Consider the following 17,943-nt stretch of genomic DNA (forward strand, 5'->3'; position numbering starts at 1 on the left):
GCTGTGCTACCTATGTTAGTAGGAGCAGCTAATTGTTGCCAAACGTTGCCTGCCATAATGATTTATAAAACAATTGTGTGTCCCACATACTACAAAGCCAATGTCCACTAAATGCAACTAGGATGGTTGCCAGGTGGTCCACTAATGGCTGAAACCTACAAAATGTATAAACATACAAGTGTAGGGATAGATCCTACATGTCATTTGTCGATATCAGAGGCGTTTGAGGTAAATTTTACGAAAACCCCCAAACTTGTGTGTACACAGTGGATTTAATTGCCCGATTTTGTAAAAAAATCAAAAAATCCCTATTGTACTTAAACCCTAAACTGTGTGCTATAGGATCCCTTCAGCAAGTACAAGCAGATACTGAAGTACAGGTAGGTACACACGTGTATGAGCAAGTATAGTCGAGTTTTTGTATGGCTATATGTATAAACAATATGACGATTATATGGATGTTGCTTAGGGATGTATGTGTAGGAGCGAACGTTATGTGTGTGTACAAACGTGTATGGGCATGCGGGTATGGACTGTACACAATGGCCAAGGTTGTCCAGATGAGGAAACAATTCGAGCCCTAACACTCGAGGCAAAATCAAACGCTAGAGAAGTGGACTGTGGACCCAAATTTTGGAACGTGTTAGAACTTGTAGGTTGGGTATAGCAACAATAAGGCACTCTCAATAGAGCTCAAACAAAGTGAGAGAGTGAGAGACACACAACTCGATGATGATTACCAAGTAGAACAAGTGGTACAAGGTACAATGAATAAGTACATCCCAAATGATAAGTGTTAAGGGTGTTCACATGCACAGGAGAAAAAACCTTCTAAAGAGGGAAAAAGTATCTCGGCTAATCCTAGAGTGTTCACACACCACTACCCAATGACATAGATGTGTACAGATCAAAGGCATCCCCTATCTCCATACAAGATAACCTACTAAAAATGTTTGCTTTAATCAAGAAAAAATATCACATTTTACTACACAAATAGAATATTCTTCTAAGGTTGAAAATACCTACACTTAATCACTTGGAATCTCCACAAAATAGTCATAAGAAACCCATCCCTTTGATGAAGCATCTAGGTAAAGGATCTCTAAGGCAACAAACTTGGCCATTTATCGTATGATCTCCCCAAACTCGAAGATATAATGGATGTGTGTAGATTATGTTGTTGGCTAATCAACATGGCAAGCGATTCGGTCGAACTATGCCTTTTCATGTGTGGAAGCACAACCTATCTAGCTTAGTAGGTTAACACATGAGAAGCATAAACGTACACAAAAGAGAATGTAAGACACATAGATATGCCTTTGAGAACATATTGGACTATTCAAAGCACAAACATTGTAATGATCACAACTTTATCAAGGACTTCCACCCTATACTGGAGATTGAGATGAGATTGAGAGAGAACAAGAAATGTGTATTTCGCAATCCGATGGGATGCATGCATTACCACATGCATGTTCTACTATTTTGAGTGGATTTTGAAATATTTATTTCTAAAATAAAATGCTTCCTTAAAGTTTCCAATGTTAGTAGAGCATCCATAAGCACATTAACCATAAGAAGACTATTCGAGTGGAGGCAATAGTGACAAGGCCAAAGAGTTGAGAGATGCGACTATGAAAGGACTACGTAAAGAAAAGAGAAAAGATGCATGCTTTTCCCTAGTGCTTTAAGTTTAGTAAGAGGGTCATGCGCACACCTTAATCCGGTGCCACATAGACATGACAATTTCTTCACTTGCCTTTTAGACATAATTAGAGATAGATAATATGAATCGACAAGGCCAAATAGTTGAGAGATGAGACTACGGAAGGACTATGTAAAGAAAAGAGAAAAGGTGCAGGCTTTTTGCCTAGTGTTTTAAGTTTAGTGTTTAATCTGGTGCCACATAGACATTACTTTGTCTTTTAGACATCTTTCGAGGTAGATAATATGAATCGATTTTAATGGCCCAATAGGTTCCTAAAAGTGGCCAGATATGTACCAATGGTTGGGACAGTTTGGGCAGAATATAGACATGTTGAGTGTTGAAAACTTGAATCCATTTTAATGGCCTAATAGGTTCCCAAAGGTGGCCAAGATATGTATCAATGGTTGGGACATAGTTTGGGCATAATATAGACATGTTGAATGTTGAATGACATTTTTTCTGACATTTTAGGACCAAAAAGGGGTTGGCCAACTAGTATACAACCTATACAACTTGCTATCAAAATCCCTATAGAAAGGCAAGTCAAGGATTGTTTATGAGCACTTAGAGAATAAGGTTACGGAGCCAAGACCAAGGCAATGAGAGAAATGATTAAGAATATGTAGCCACAACATTTGGAATAGCATAGTACATCTCCATATCAATGTTTTCCATTAACACACAAAGGAGGAAAGTAAGCATTAGTTTATTCTCTAGCACATCATCTAGAGCTCATTTGAGTTTTGCATCTTTTCCGATCATTGTAATTACTCTCATTAATTCAAGTATATATAATAGGATTAGGTTAGCTAAAGAGTCCCTCTCTTCTCCTTCTCTCTCTTTCTATGCTATCAATGATATAGGGGAGGAGGGGGAATACATAATCCCTACACGCATAGGGAGTTGCATTGGTTTGCTATATGGAACTCTTGAGATGAAGTGGGAGTAATCGCCTTGCTCACTACATCCTATACTCCATACTATGGTAGCTTTGTAAAACTATCACATTATAAATGAAAGTAACATTTTTTGGTGGGAACAATTGCCTCAATGCTCTATGATTGGTGTGTTGCACCCACTCTGTTTTAGCCTTTGTGTATCCCAAGTGATGGTTGGGGGTCTTCCACTCCTTGGAGAGGTAGTACATTCCTAATGTTATCAAGATAACCCATGACATGGCACATCCCCTTATAGGGGCACAATAGTTGAACATTGTTCATCCAACATCACATACTATTACAAAAACACAATCAATAATAAGTGTTAATGTTTTTCCTATAGTCATAATAACTTCTAAATATAACATATTCCTATATTCTAAAATTATTATTTCATTTCTCTTGTTATACTATAATCCTACCTTTAAGCAATATTGATAAGTTAAAACAAACTAAAGAGACTACAAAGTATAAAAGAGCATTTAACGAAGAATATAAATATTATAATTTCACGCTTTCCACACGCATGCATCAACAAAACCATATTTACTTGAGGGCTCCATTTATGAAATGATAAGGCAACATTGGAAGGATGTTTTTTACAAAGTCCTTAAAACAGAAAATTACTTACAAGAGGGGTTTTTAATCTCTAAAAATTACAAGTTTTTTATAATGCAATTGTAAGTAGATTAGAAGCTATTTGACTAGAAGTGAAAGCATTTCAAATAATCCTAGAATCTTGTCAAGATTACCTTTTTTATATTTTACCCATAAAATAATTTTCCTAAACGAATACAAATTTCAATAATTGATGCAACACCTTGTAATGAATTTTAAAGTTGTAAACAAAGTCATGTCATGTAAGGAAACACATTTTGTAAAACTACTTATCACTTTTTGCAAACTTGTAGTTATAAATAAAGCTCACATCAAAAAAGTATCAGTGGTCTTATACTGTTGTTTTTATGCTACCATTATCTTCACAAGAAACTTTTCGAGGTTTCGAAGGTTTTTTTTTTAGGTTTCGCCCTACATATATGTATGTATTTATGTATGTATATGTATATGTATATGTGTATATATATATATATATATATATATATATACATATACATATACATATACATACATAAATACATATGTATGTATATGTATTTATGTATGTATATGTATATGTATATATATATATATGTATATATACATATATATACATATACATATACATACATATATATATATATACATATACATATACATATACATATACATACATATATATATATACATATACATACATATACATACATATATATATATATATATATACATATATACATATACACACACGCATGCGCGTGTGTGTGTATAAACACACACATGTCTGTATGTATGTGTGTGTGTATATACATACATATATATATATATATATATATACATACATATATATATATATATACGTATATATCTATATATTTATGTATACGTATATATCTATATATCTATATACATATGTGTGTGTGTGTATATACATACATACATACATACATACATACATATACATATATATATATATATATAGATAAATATATAATATATGTGTACACACACATACACACACACACGTATATATATGTATACATATATATATACGTGTGTATGTGTGTACACACATATAAATGCATACATATATATATATACGTACATACATACATACATATACATACGTGTGTGTGTGTGTGTGTAAAGAAGATAAGATTTGGCATTAGGAAGAAAAAGACATGAGAGAAGAATAAGAGAAAAGAAAAGAAGAGGACGAGGAAGAGAAGAATAAGAAAAAGAAGGGGAAGAAGTGGAAAAAGGAAGAAGAGCGAAGCAAGAAGAGAAAGAGGAGGAGGAGGAGGAGAAGGAGAGGGCCCATGGGCACTGAAGATGCTACTACAAAAGGATCTAATCAAGGAAGAAAATGTTAAAAAATGTGATTTTGTTTCTTTCAAAATTCTCTAGCCAAGAAGTTTCAAGATTTCTTAGAAATGTTTTTCTTCAAAATGTTTCGTAGGTTTCAAAACAACGAAATGTGTTTATATGTGACTATGGTTACCATCCACCTGTGGTTGTTAAAGACATCTAATTGACTTGAACTTTCATGTTGGAGAATTAAGAATATTTCCAAGAGCTTACACATACTAAGGCCAGGGTTTTCCCACCACATGCCACCTTTGTGAGAGGGAAAGGGCTATAAATTATTTTATAGTGCTATTACCTATAAAGGGTATCATTATCTAGGGGTAAGTTGAAAGTAACCTCACCATATACCTCATCATTATCTAGGAGAGGTATCATTATCTAGGGCTAAATTGAAAGTAACCTCATCATACACGTTATCTTCATGTGTAATAATGCATGAACTCATGTCTTTTTGCCACACCATATTTGTGGATTTTTTGCCATGATGTTTCCATGAACTTCATGCTACTAATAAATATGGCAACAAAATTCTGTTTTGCATTAATTAATTACTTGGAGAGAGGGAACCTTAGACATGCCCGACAATAAAAGCCTTAGATGTTAGACCTTAGGGTTATTTTTTATTCTTTTAAAAAATCGACTATGTCTGGAGTGTTCAGTATCTAGAGTCTTAGCTGCTGAAGGCTTTAAAAGGTAGGCTTGGCTAGTATTCAAGCTAGGGGAAAACCCCCACGGAGCACGCAAGCGAGCAAGAGAGAGAGAGAGTGCTGAATGTAGCGAGAGAGAGAACACTTGAACGAACAGGGGAGAGAGCACTGAATGATAGAATTATTTTAAATTTTTTTTCGTTACGCTAGGGCTATATGCCGTAAGGTTAAAAGCTTAGCTCAATTTGATTAATTAAAACCCATAAGGGTGCTAATTAATCAAATTTGCTAATTAACTATGAGCCATGGTACACTGCACCTAATCTGTTTTATGAGTTGGAGTTAGATGGCATATTTGTGATATTTCTAGACATTTTATTTTTTGATCTCAAATGTAGGTTATTTTTTTAGGGTTTTGTAGCTAGCCTATGTTTCTAGAGTTAGTGTCTTCTTGATAATGTTACAAAAATCTAGCCTAATACATGCTATTGACCCCCATTGTTTTTGATGATTTGATTATTTTTTGTAATCCCAAGGTAATACCATGTATCTAAGTTAGTGACCCCCTATCTGAAAACAATACGATAATTAAACCCCTGCACTTAACAGCCCCAGCAGTGTACATACATTAGAAACATTATGAATTGGCAAGCTTTTGTATATTTTATGTCCATTGAATGAGTGTTTGGCCATATGCCATATTATCATCATTTAATATTTGCACTGAGTTGGAATGTACATGAACATTCATGAAAATTCCAAACATCATGTGTAGTGCAATTTCTACATTCAAGAGAATCACTTATGAGAATCATACAACCTCCTACAGGTTAATGAAGGCCCTTAAGGCCTTACATATAATGACATTCTTTCTTGTTCACTTCATAAAAATAATAAAACAAAAGTTATAAGATCAAGAATTTGCTCCTAGAGTTGACGTTAGCTCTAAGTGGTGTCCCTTTTGTTTATTAATGTCATTCAATTTAGTAATCAACTTGATTAAAAGGTCATGCATGAGATTTAAATCTTTGAGAATGTATGCATCCCATGGGATGGTCTATCTGACACCTTTCACAAATCCCTTGCTCCCTACTAAGATGACCACTTCCATAAGGACTATGCTACTACCTTTAACATGAACCCACAATTATGAGTCACTCATATATAGAACAAATATCACAATATGTGGGTCTAATCCACATATAATATATGTTCCTCTCAATAGCTCATGACCTAGTCTTAGCTCCATCCACTCTACCCCCATGCTTGATACTACAAAGCAGTAATCACAATGCTACACCAAATTTAAATATTTAATACCATAGAGCCCATCATCTAGTTGTTGAGCCAACACTTGACAATAGTCATTCACTAGGTATTTATTTATGTTTGTGATGAGAGTCAAGAACAAACATGGATAACATTATATAGATATGAAGTAATACTTCAATCTTTTGGAGCTAACTCAAGAACCCTGGTAGATGGACCTGAATTAACTTTGGCCGAATCTAAATTTCAGAGCCACATAAGTAAGAGTTATAGATGTGAGCACAAAAATATTTTACAAATACAACATACATTTTTTTTCTACTAGCCTTAAGTCCAAGATCCTCCCATAGTTAGTGATTTTTCGTCGCTCCTAGGCACCCACCCATAGGCGGTGGTGCCGAGGAAGCACCAAGGGGGGTTTTGAACCCAAGACCTCTTGGTCCTAGGCAAACTCCTTCACCACTTGAGCTAGCACCTCATTGGCAATACAACATGCATTTGCATACACATAATATAGATAGATGTTACCACAAAAGAACAAATACAACCTACATTAGTATTCACATAAGAAAATTATTTTCAAGTGATCAAATGTTAAATTATGGCTTACTTTTGTAGTAAGCCAGGGATATTTTATTGAGGGAGCATGTTGAAATAATACACCAAAATATCATGTGCCATTGGGGATATGAGCATATGGTTTTGTGGTCTAAAGGCCTTAATTGGTACAAGGTTTCGGGGCATCACCACACCTCGAGGATAGCCATAGTTTGTGTGGAAGAGATCTTAGATTCTACTCCATTATTTTAGGAAATGGGTGCTCTTTCTAATGCAACTTTTGGATTAGGTGGATGTGATTATCTCTTAATCACTTTTGTACCAAGCGTGTTTATAGGTTGATTAATAATTAAACAAGGATAATCTCTCCATAATTCTCTATGACCTCACATTTGTAGACTCCTAGAGAAGTACTCATTTCCCAATGAGGAGACGTACTTGTTAAGTCAGAAAGTGTAGTGAGACCTCTATGCTCAAAAACTAGTATATAACTGTCATGTGCATCCGTTCATCCCAATGCTCATAGACATGTATATTCTCATAAGCAAATATATGGGTAGATTTAGGGGCAGATTTAGAGCAGATTTTGCAGCCCTACAAGCTCCCGGAAGTGCCCAAGACATAGCCCAATGGTTGGGACACCTTTTGAGCATAGTTTGGACACAAAATCTGACTGTTTGGACAATGTTTTGTGGGAAAAATAGGCAAAACCGACTTGATTACGAATTCATTCCTTTTTCCTATAAATAGGATCATTAGGCATTCATTAGAATCATCATTCAAAGATCAAGAGGATCCATTTGTCAGAGTCTGCAAGGTAGCAAGGACACAGTGGTGGATCAACAGGAGCTTCTCTTGCTCGATTGCAAGTAGAGGGTTGCAAGGATCTTTGGTATGCATCATGAAGCTGTGAATCAGCAAGATCATTGTATATATAGCATGTTTTGGCAATATATAGTAGATTAGGTCTCTCTCTCCTTCTCTTTTGTGTCTTTGCTAAACATAGGATTAGCGTTATCTTCTTTGCTTAGCGTTAATCATGAACACGCTTCCGCAACGCATGGAAGCTTCGGAGAAGGATCGGTACTTCAAAACTCAGAAATCAGCACTCTTTTCGCGACGGAATTAACGCACAAACTGAAAGACGATGTGCAGAAAAATAGAGAGAGAAGGGGGAGATGGAGAAGGACACAGTATTGGGTCCCAATTACCCTCTGTAGGGCCCCCACCACGGATGGTGTATTTGCTTTATTAGAATGATGTAAATCTGAAACAAATACAAAGTACTTGACCTTTTCTTGGCTGGAAAACCTGCCCTTGACCTTCAGTCCTTCACCCCTTAGCTTTAGCAAACCCTTGGCTGTCCTGGCCCTTGAATGCTTGGAGCTCTTGGTGAATTGTGAGATGATTCTAATGAAACTATGGGCTGGGCTTTTATACTTCCCAAAACATCCAGTCGGCTGGTTTACTGAAGACCCACGACTGAGTTAAATATAATATAGTGTTTTCACACTCTATTCCTTCTGTCCAGCCTGCGCATGAGTTCACACTGCTGTCCAGCCTTCTGGGACAGCACCCTGGCTGCTGGGCACCATGCGTAGAGGTGTAGGGCTGCCCCCCACACCTGGCCGACTGGTTGAGAAGGCCTCTAACCCTGTCGGCTGCCTGTCCAGAGGGTCTGGAGCTGGCCGACTGCCCCTCCAGCCCTTGCCTTGGCTGGTGGGCATAGTCTTGGGCCCTCCTGGCCCCTTGGGGGTGGTTCTACACCTCCCCCATGCCCATCTAAGTATGCTCATGCAAATACCTACACTGGGGTAGCCCTATGGGCTGGCCCCATCTCTACATGCAAACTACATGCCTACAGATGTCTGGCATCCAGTTGCAAACTAGATACTCAGCACATCTGACATCATTCCAGAGGGAGACTCACAGCGCGGACTGGCACTGCTTCACGTGCAGGACAATGCACACCTGACCTTGGACTCATGTGCAGGACAATGCACACCTGACCTCGGACGACTGAGATGGATCCCTGGCTGACTCGTCCCGGACTGGGCTCACATGGGACCAGTTCACCATCCCAGGTCCTGCACCTTCTGTACAGAATGTCTACGTGGCATCCAAGTGCGGGATGCACGTGACATCCCCTTCTGCTTAACTTGACGGAAGCTGCATAGCCTCCAAATAATCCGTCAATAAAGCCGGATAATCTTCGAAAAATTCCTTGTCGAGCCATACCGCTTCATGAGTTCCTCGGTCCTGAAACTTCGTGAGGAACTGTCGTAGTCTTCGGCCTGAGCCATGCTTGAAACGGTGCAGAAGGATCTGTTCTGGAACCATTACCTCTGCTTCATCTATAATGTCTGGTTCCGCTTCGTCTTTGACCTCTGAAGGGGGTGGACCTGCATATGGCTTTAACCAACTGACATGAAATACATCGTGCATAGTCCAACTCGGAGGTAGCTTTAACTGCATAGACACCTCATTAATCTTTTTCCGAATGGGGAATGGTCCGAAGCTCCTGAAAGACAACTTTGGGCATCGCTTGCCCACCTGCTTTAATCTTTGCTTCATAATCCGAAGATATACCCAATCTCCTTCCGAAAACTTCATGTCCCTTCGGTCTTTATTGGCCTGTCGAGTGTAGGCCTCTTGCGCTTTAGCCAACCTGTCTTTGACGGACTCTAGGATCTCCTGGTAAGACTCCGTCACTCTGTTCGCCTCCGGTACTGAAGACGAGGTCCTGGTTAACAACGACTGGAAAGGCCTTCCAAACGCTGCCTCATATGGAGTCCTGCCAATAGCTGAAGAAAAAGAGTCATTCAGAACAGCTTGAACTAAAGGCAAAAACGATTCCCACTTACCTTGCTGATCGTGGACATAACACTTCAGCACATCAAAGGCCAACTGGTTGTATATCTCTGTCTGGCCATCTGTCTGTGGGTGGAATGCACTGGAAAAATTCAACTTAGTACCAAAATTATCAAACAATGCCCTCCAAAAATGACTGGTAAACTTGGCATCTCGGTCTGACACTATGGTCCTAGGAATCCCACCAATCGGGTACCAATGCCGAATGAAAAGCTGGGCAACATCCTCGGCGGTCACATTGGCCCTGCAAGGAATAAGCATCACAAATTTGCTGAACCTGTCAACAATAGTCAAACACTGTGTATTACGCTTACTCGGACTGGGAGGCAGATTTGTGACAAAGTCCATCGAAATGTCTTGGAAAGGACCCTCAGGAATTGGCAAAGGCTGTAACAACCCTATCTTCTTTCCACGAGGAGCTTTCACCTTTTGACAAATGTCACAGCGTTGTACATAGGTAAACACATCACGCCTCATCTTTGGCCAATAGTATTGCCGTTCTAATTTCTCCAGAGTCGAATTCATGCCCCTGTGACCACCTGTAATGGCGTCATGGGCATCATGGAGAAGAGCTGCCCGGAATGATTTTATGACACATAGTCGGCCTTTGTAGTAAAGCCAACCATCGCGTATCAGAAAATGGCATGGTCCTGTGGCATCCAATGCCTGTTCCCACTGTGTACCGAATTCCTCGGAATCCGCGTACGTGTGCTTCATGTCTTCTAGTCCTGTACCAACAAGGTCCAGTCTAGTGGTCTGAATCGCAGATACTTGTCCCTTCCTGCTCAAAGCATCGGCCACTGGATTGGCCTTTCCTGGAAGGTACTCAATCATACCACCGAACTGCTGGAATATCTGACTCCAGCGGTGCTGTCGATCACTCCACTGTGCACTTGGCATCGTCTGAATCCAGCGCAATGCCTGATGGTCAGTGCGAACCTCGAAGTCACGGCCATACAAGAAATGTTTCCAATGTTTCAAGGCCTGAATGACTGCTAGGAGTTCACGATCGTAGACTGAGTAATTCTTTTCGGCGGGCAGTAACTTACGAGACATGTAAGCTACTGGATGACCATTCTGTTGCAACACACCGCCAATTGCGATGTTACTCGCATCGGTGATCACCTGGAATGGTTCGTCCCATGAGGCAAGGGCTAGACAAGGCGCTTCAGACAAAGCCACCTTGAGGTTCTGGAATGCCTCCAACGCTCGTGGAGTCATTCGAATCTTTTGCCTCCTTGTTTTCACTCCCTTTAGCAGATCGGTGAGGTCTGCCGAGAGATCAGAAAACCTGTCAATGTGGGTGGAATATGCCTGGCATATACCCACAAATGATCTAATGTCATAAGCAGTCTGAGGTACTTCCCAGTTAACAATCTCGGCCACTTTAGCCGGGTCAAGTCGAATGCCTTCGGCACTGATTATATATCCCAAGTAATGTACCTGGAACAGATAAAATTCTGACTTCTTTTCATTGATATAGAGCTCATTGCTTTCCAGCAACCTAAGGACTTTCTCCACATCAATGTCATGCTGCTCAACTGTAGCTGAAAATATGAGTATGTCGTCCAGAAATATGAACACACACACTCCGATCAACTCCCGGAAAATACGCATCATCATGCGGTTAAATGTAGCTGGGGCGTTCGTCAAACCAAATGGCATGACCACAAATTCATAGTGGGCCCGTTCTGTACGGAAAGCTGTCTTGGGGATGTCCCCCTCAACAATCCGAACCTGGTGGTACCCACTCTTTAAATCCAATTTAGAGAACACCTTAGCTCCATTCAGCCTCTCGAGAATATAGTCAATTCGAGGCATCGGGAATCTGCTCTTGATAGTCAGCTTGTTGAGTGCACGATAATCGACACACAACCGAGAAGACCCATCTTTCTTCTTGACAAATAAGATCGGTGCTGCAAACGGTGACACGCTGGGGCGGATGAAGCCAGCTTGCAACAATTCTTGGAGTTGGCGGTCCAACTCCGATTCCATTGCCTTAGAAAGGCGATACGGAAACTTGCTCGGGGGTTCCGAGCCTGGGAGGAGGTCAATCTTGTGATCCTCCGGTCTGGACGGGGGAAGCTGGGGAGGGAGACTGTCCCGAAGAAAAATCTTCTGGAACTTTTCATGGAGAACCGAGTACTTCTCGGAAGCACTGGCCACCGTCTGGGCTGTCTGGATGTAAATCATCGCACACTGTGCGCCTTTCCTGACTGCTCTCTTAGCCTGCAAGTGGCTTATGAGCGGAAAGTTTGGAATACCTGGCTCACACTTGATGGTCACAGGGGTGTTTGACACATTCCGATCAATCTGGAACGTGTGCTTGTCCCACTTGACATCAGGGAGAAACTTGTGAAACCACTGGATCCCCAAAATTATGTCTGCTCCTACAAGAGGGGCAACCATAAAATCACGCACAAACTCTATGCCCTGAATGACTAATTTAGCACCTAGAGCTTCATACTTGACGCTCGTAGTCATACCTGTGCTAAATCCCTCAACTTGTTTGTCCACCGGAGTGAGCTCGAAGCGGGCACGCCTAGCGGCCTCTTCCGTGATCACATCCTCCGTGCTGCCGCTGTCAAACAAGACAACGACTCTCTGGCCACCTATGTAGCCAAAGGACTTGAGCAATTCGTTGCGCTCATACTCCTGGTCATGGGCGCCCTTCTGCTTATCTTCGAGCTCCCGGCTAATAATTGCTCCAACTGAAGCACCGGGGGTTGAAGAACTAGGGGTAGCCACTGGGGTCTGTGTGGGAGCTGTGCTCACCACGGAAGCTGTGGAGGCGGCGGCGGGCTTTGGAGGCTTCTTCGGACAATCCCGAGAAGTATGTCCTTTTGTGTGACAAAAGTAACATCTACCCTCCTTTCTGTACTGAGCAAGCTCCTCAGCACTCAACTTGCCACCTGTCTTGCCGGCCTCCGCTTTCTGGTCTGGAGTAAGCTTAGACGCATTGTTCGAGTTCTTGGAGCCAGAGGCTCCCGGGCTCTGTCCTGGGGAAGACCCCGTCTGGTTCTGGCTTTTGCCCCCCGAGGTGTTAGCCTTGGGAGAAGCCGGCTGGGAAGTCTTGGGCTTGCCACCATTGTGTTTCATTTCTGCACTCTGCGCAAGCGAGAGTGCGTCCTCAAAGGTGGCTGGTCTAAACATACGCACCTCCCATTGGATGTGCGTGTCCAGGCCATACAAGAACTGCCCTTTCTTGTCCGCATCAGATAAGCCTAATTGTAGACACAAGGTCGAAATTCTATTGGCAAACTGAAGGACTGGTTGCGCGTTCTGACGCGCTCCCCTGAACTCGTCTTCGAGTCGCTCAAGGTAGTGGGGCGGTAAAAACCGCTGCTTAAGGTCACGGACGAACTCGTCCCACCCATAAGCTGCCATACCTGATCAGGTGTGGGCATGAGCCCACTGAGTCCACCAAGGAATGGCCTCACCTTCCAAATACCAACTGGCTAAGATCACTTTGTCAATATCTGATTTCCTAACTGCGGCAAAGTAAGCTTCAAATTGATGTAACCATGAATACAGAGTAGTGGGATCGAGTTTACCATTATACTTACTGAAGTTCATTTTCTCGGGAAAATGATTCGAGGGCGCCGCTGGTGTCAATCTGGCGTCCAAAGCTCGGAGGTAATGCTCGTGTTCCACTCGTCGCATGGCTTCGTCTTCTCGTTGTCGAATCTCCAATGCCCGTATCTGCCTCTCAAGCAAGGAGCTTGACTGCGGCTGTGACCCCTCGAGAGGGTCCCTGTGACGAGGATCTGGTATCTGGGGTACGGAAGGAGAGGGAGGAGGAGATGGAAAACGCGACGCTGGAGAGCGAGAACGCTCCTCCAGAGCCAAAATCCGCGCCTTCTGCTCGTCCAACTTGGTTGTCTGGTCTGCGATTGCTCGCATCATCTGCTGGAACATGTCTTGTACACTCAAGCCGGGTGCCCTAGCTGGGCTGCCTGGTGCACTCTGGTCCCATGGTTCTGGTTCTCTCTCGTCGCCAAAGCTCGCCATAGCGGGAATCTGCAATTCCTTTCCGGAACGCAATCTGACCATCCACTGTCTGTGTGGGAGACTTCCGGAGGCTTCCGGAGGCTAAAAACCAACCGTCCTTCGAGGGACAGGAGTCACTCCGAAAGGGGTAGTCCACCGGCGTCTAAAAACCAACCACACGAGCGAAAAAATTTTCTGGTTTTCTTGCTGAATCTTCGTCCTTGAAGTAGGCTCTGATACCACTGTAATATGCGGAAGCTTCGGAGAAGGATCGGTACTTCAAAACTCAGAAATCAGCACTCTTTTCGCGACGGAATTAACGCACAAACTGAAAGACGATGTGCAGAAAAATAGAGAGAGAAGGGGGAGATGGAGAAGGACACAGTATTGGGTCCCAATTACCCTCTGTAGGGCCCCCACCACGGATGGTGTATTTGCTTTATTAGAATGATGTAAATCTGAAACAAATACAAAGTACTTGACCTTTTCTTGGCTGGAAAACCTGCCCTTGACCTTCAGTCCTTCACCCCTTAGCTTTAGCAAACCCTTGGCTGTCCTGGCCCTTGAATGCTTGGAGCTCTTGGTGAATTGTGAGATGATTCTAATGAAACTATGGGCTGGGCTTTTATACTTCCCAAAACATCCAGTCGGCTGGTTTACTGAAGACCCACGACTGAGTTAAATATAATATAGTGTTTTCACACTCTATTCCTTCTGTCCAGCCTGCGCATGAGTTCACACTGCTGTCCAGCCTTCTGGGACAGCACCCTGGCTGCTGGGCACCATGCGTAGAGGTGTAGGGCTGCCCCCCACACCTGGCCGACTGGTTGAGAAGGCCTCTAACCCTGTCGGCTGCCTGTCCAGAGGGTCTGGAGCTGGCCGACTGCCCCTCCAGCCCTTGCCTTGGCTGGTGGGCATAGTCTTGGGCCCTCCTGGCCCCTTGGGGGTGGTTCTACACCTCCCCCATGCCCATCTAAGTATGCTCATGCAAATACCTACACTGGGGTAGCCCTATGGGCTGGCCCCATCTCTACATGCAAACTACATGCCTACAGATGTCTGGCATCCAGTTGCAAACTAGATACTCAGCACATCTGACATCATTCCAGAGGGAGACTCACAGCGCGGACTGGCACTGCTTCACGTGCAGGACAATGCACACCTGACCTTGGACTCATGTGCAGGACAATGCACACCTGACCTCGGACGACTGAGATGGATCCCTGGCTGACTCGTCCCGGACTGGGCTCACATGGGACCAGTTCACCATCCCAGGTCCTGCACCTTCTGTACAGAATGTCTACGTGGCATCCAAGTGCGGGATGCACGTGACAATAACAACACTTCATCTACAAAATATATGTACGATATGAATGAGAAAGGCCATAAATAACACTAGAAAAATATATTATAGCCATGTACACTCTGTGTGTGTGTGTGTGTGTGTAGTATATACACATGCATACATGCATAATAGTGTGTATATATGTGTGGGAATGTGCACATACTCATATATGTGTGTGTGTGTATGTGTGTGTGTGTGTGTGTCTGTCTATGTCTATGTCTATGTCTATGTAGATTATATACATAGTACATACATACATATGTGTGTGTAAGTGTGTGTGTGTGTATGTATATATCTGTATCTATATTAATATCCATGTCTATACATGTATGTGTGTGTGTGTGTGTGTGTGTGTGGAGAAACAGTGATAGAGAGAGAAAGCAAACAAGTTCTCCTATTTCAAAATCAAACTTTTTAGTTGCTAATAAGGAATTCATAGCTCATAAACAAAGTTTCAAAGTTTAAGAGAGAAGTTCTGGAATATTTGGAACATATAAAAAGAAAGGCATAGAGTAGTGGTAGTCATTAAATACACCATAACAATAGAGATAGTGTGGAGGGTATCCTCCAATAGAGTGGAGGCTATCTCTTCAATAGAGTGGAGGCTATCTCTTCAATAGAGTAGGCCAGAATTTGAGAACCATGTCAACACAATCTTGAAAGGGATGGTCATCGAAGCTTAAGGAACAATATGGAACTATGAGTAGTGCAAATCAAAGTAGACATGTTACATAGCGTGGTTCATGACGAAATCTAAAATCCAATCACTATAGAAAGTACTTTGAAGGAGGACACTAGTATGTGGATATTTGAGGATCAATTCCCACCTTCCCAAGTGACACATAAAAGACAAACTAGAGAATTTTATAGCAACATGATCGTCATGCAAGGAGGCAATTTGGGTGGTATGTCATCTACAAGTTTAAGCTCACAAAAGCACCAGCACGATCTTAGTCTTTATTCAAAAGCAAGCACCAACATGGACTCGGTCTTTGATTAAAGTATCATAAATATAAAGAGACCCTGAACATGAAATATTCTCTTTCGTATTTTCTATTTCTCTAGCATGTTAAAAAACCTATGAGAAATTCAGTGATGTCCAAGAAGTTTAAACTCTGACCCTTCATGTCTTCAAGGAAGTCCACAAAAGTCATGTGTGAGCTCCACAAGTACAGATGGCATAAGGCCTCAAAGATACATCTATGTACAGCCTTGAGCCTCACTTATAGAATTTCATATTGTACTTTATTGTAATGTATACGATGATGATCAAAACTTGTTGACTTTCGCTTGTAAGAGAGTTCATGGCATCCCATATTTTGGCATTTGCACTCCTGCATGAGAGACCATTCCTTGTCTAGTACTTCCTTCTTGATGATTGCCCTAAATGCTATGGCCGTATCTACTTCCACCCTTTTCAATGAAGGGTTTGTTTATGTAAGTATGAAGTGGTCTTTCATGCAGGCCTAGGATTGTATTTGTCAATACAAACCTCGGACGTGTGTGTGTGTTTTTTTTTTTTTGCGAGGGAGGAGGAGGGGTGTTCGGCAAGATGTTTGAGAATCAACATTCTGGTCTAATGTATCTTCCCGAATCTCGCAGCCAACAAGAGCGCCAATAAGTGCCGAAATTGATGCCTTTGCATTTTTATCTCATTCACATTAATGACTATATGCCCTGAATCAGTGTATCAATGTATCAATCTACGTTATCAGGCTACACGAAACTACCCATTCAGATCTACCTCAAACGTTTCATTCCAAGGGAACCAAGAAACTGTTTAGACACTGCGATATATTAAAAACTTCAGTTTCACGGATCATATTTTCCCCCGTGCATGCTCATATGAACTCTCTCTCTCTCTCCCTCCCCACGCACTCTAGTGGTTAAAATTCCGTAGCAGTAAACTTTCTTTCCTGATATTGCGAGAAATGATGTTGTCCCTCTCTCCTAAGTTACCATTACTTTACGCTCAAATATGATGAAAAAAGTGGGCATCTCGCTTACCTGGTGAGGTCGGACGATTCCATACTCATTTTGCAGGTGAGACGTAGCTGACGGCCTTGGTCCTCTGTACAATTATCGCATTAAGAGCAGAGGCTTCAAGGGGGAAGTACACCTACAAGCCAGTACACACATTTCATGTTTGGCGCTTAAGCCCTAGTTTGATTTGCAGAAAAGGAATGTTACAGTAAGTAGACGAGGTTGAAGTAGAAAGGGGCACAATTTGCCTTACCTGATAGAAACATGCTGGCGAGAGACCCCAGTAAATGGCTAGCTAAGTGCAATTTTAAGTGGGTTAGATCAGCTGGAAGTTAGGTGATGATAATAAATGCGAGCTTAAGAGGCCGGAAGAGGTGGTAAAAAGAGGGCGTTCTTTTGATTACCGTGTTAAGGTAGCCGGGCATGCTGTGCTTCAGGGGTTTAGCAGAAGAATACTGGTCGAGCTCTTGGTATACAGATTTAATTGGCGTGCCGATTTCTGGATCCCAGCCATAGCTGGTGAAGCTCAAGGCACTGCGAGAATCAAAGGCCTTGCAAGCGGCACGCAAGCGTGTCAAAGACTGAAGAGAAAAGAGTTAAAACTCCTACACGAATTTCATGCGGTGGTGATGAGTCCGATGACTGCAACCAGCACAGATAGTGGGCTTA

General features: G+C 42.0%; 1 long non-coding RNA gene across 12 annotated transcripts in view; it reads right to left on the reverse strand.

Annotated features, from left to right (window-relative positions):
* LOC147618105 (uncharacterized) overlaps positions 1 to 17,572 on the reverse strand; it is a 118,385-nt gene extending 100,813 nt beyond the window's left edge. For all 12 annotated transcript variants that reach the window (XR_015262177.1, XR_015262174.1, XR_015262178.1 and 9 more), the window contains exons 1-2: positions 17,528 to 17,572; positions 17,299 to 17,410 (exon numbers count right to left, since the gene is read on the reverse strand). This is a non-coding gene — a long non-coding RNA (uncharacterized LOC147618105). The remainder of the gene's footprint in view (positions 1 to 17,298; positions 17,411 to 17,527) is intronic.
* Between the last annotated feature and the right edge of the window lie 371 nt (positions 17,573 to 17,943).

The sequence above is a fragment of the Cibotium barometz genome, chromosome 35 (genome assembly GCF_041138505.1).
Source record: "Cibotium barometz isolate CiBa-2024 chromosome 35, ASM4113850v1, whole genome shotgun sequence".
Lineage (NCBI taxonomy): Eukaryota > Viridiplantae > Streptophyta > Polypodiopsida > Cyatheales > Cibotiaceae > Cibotium > Cibotium barometz.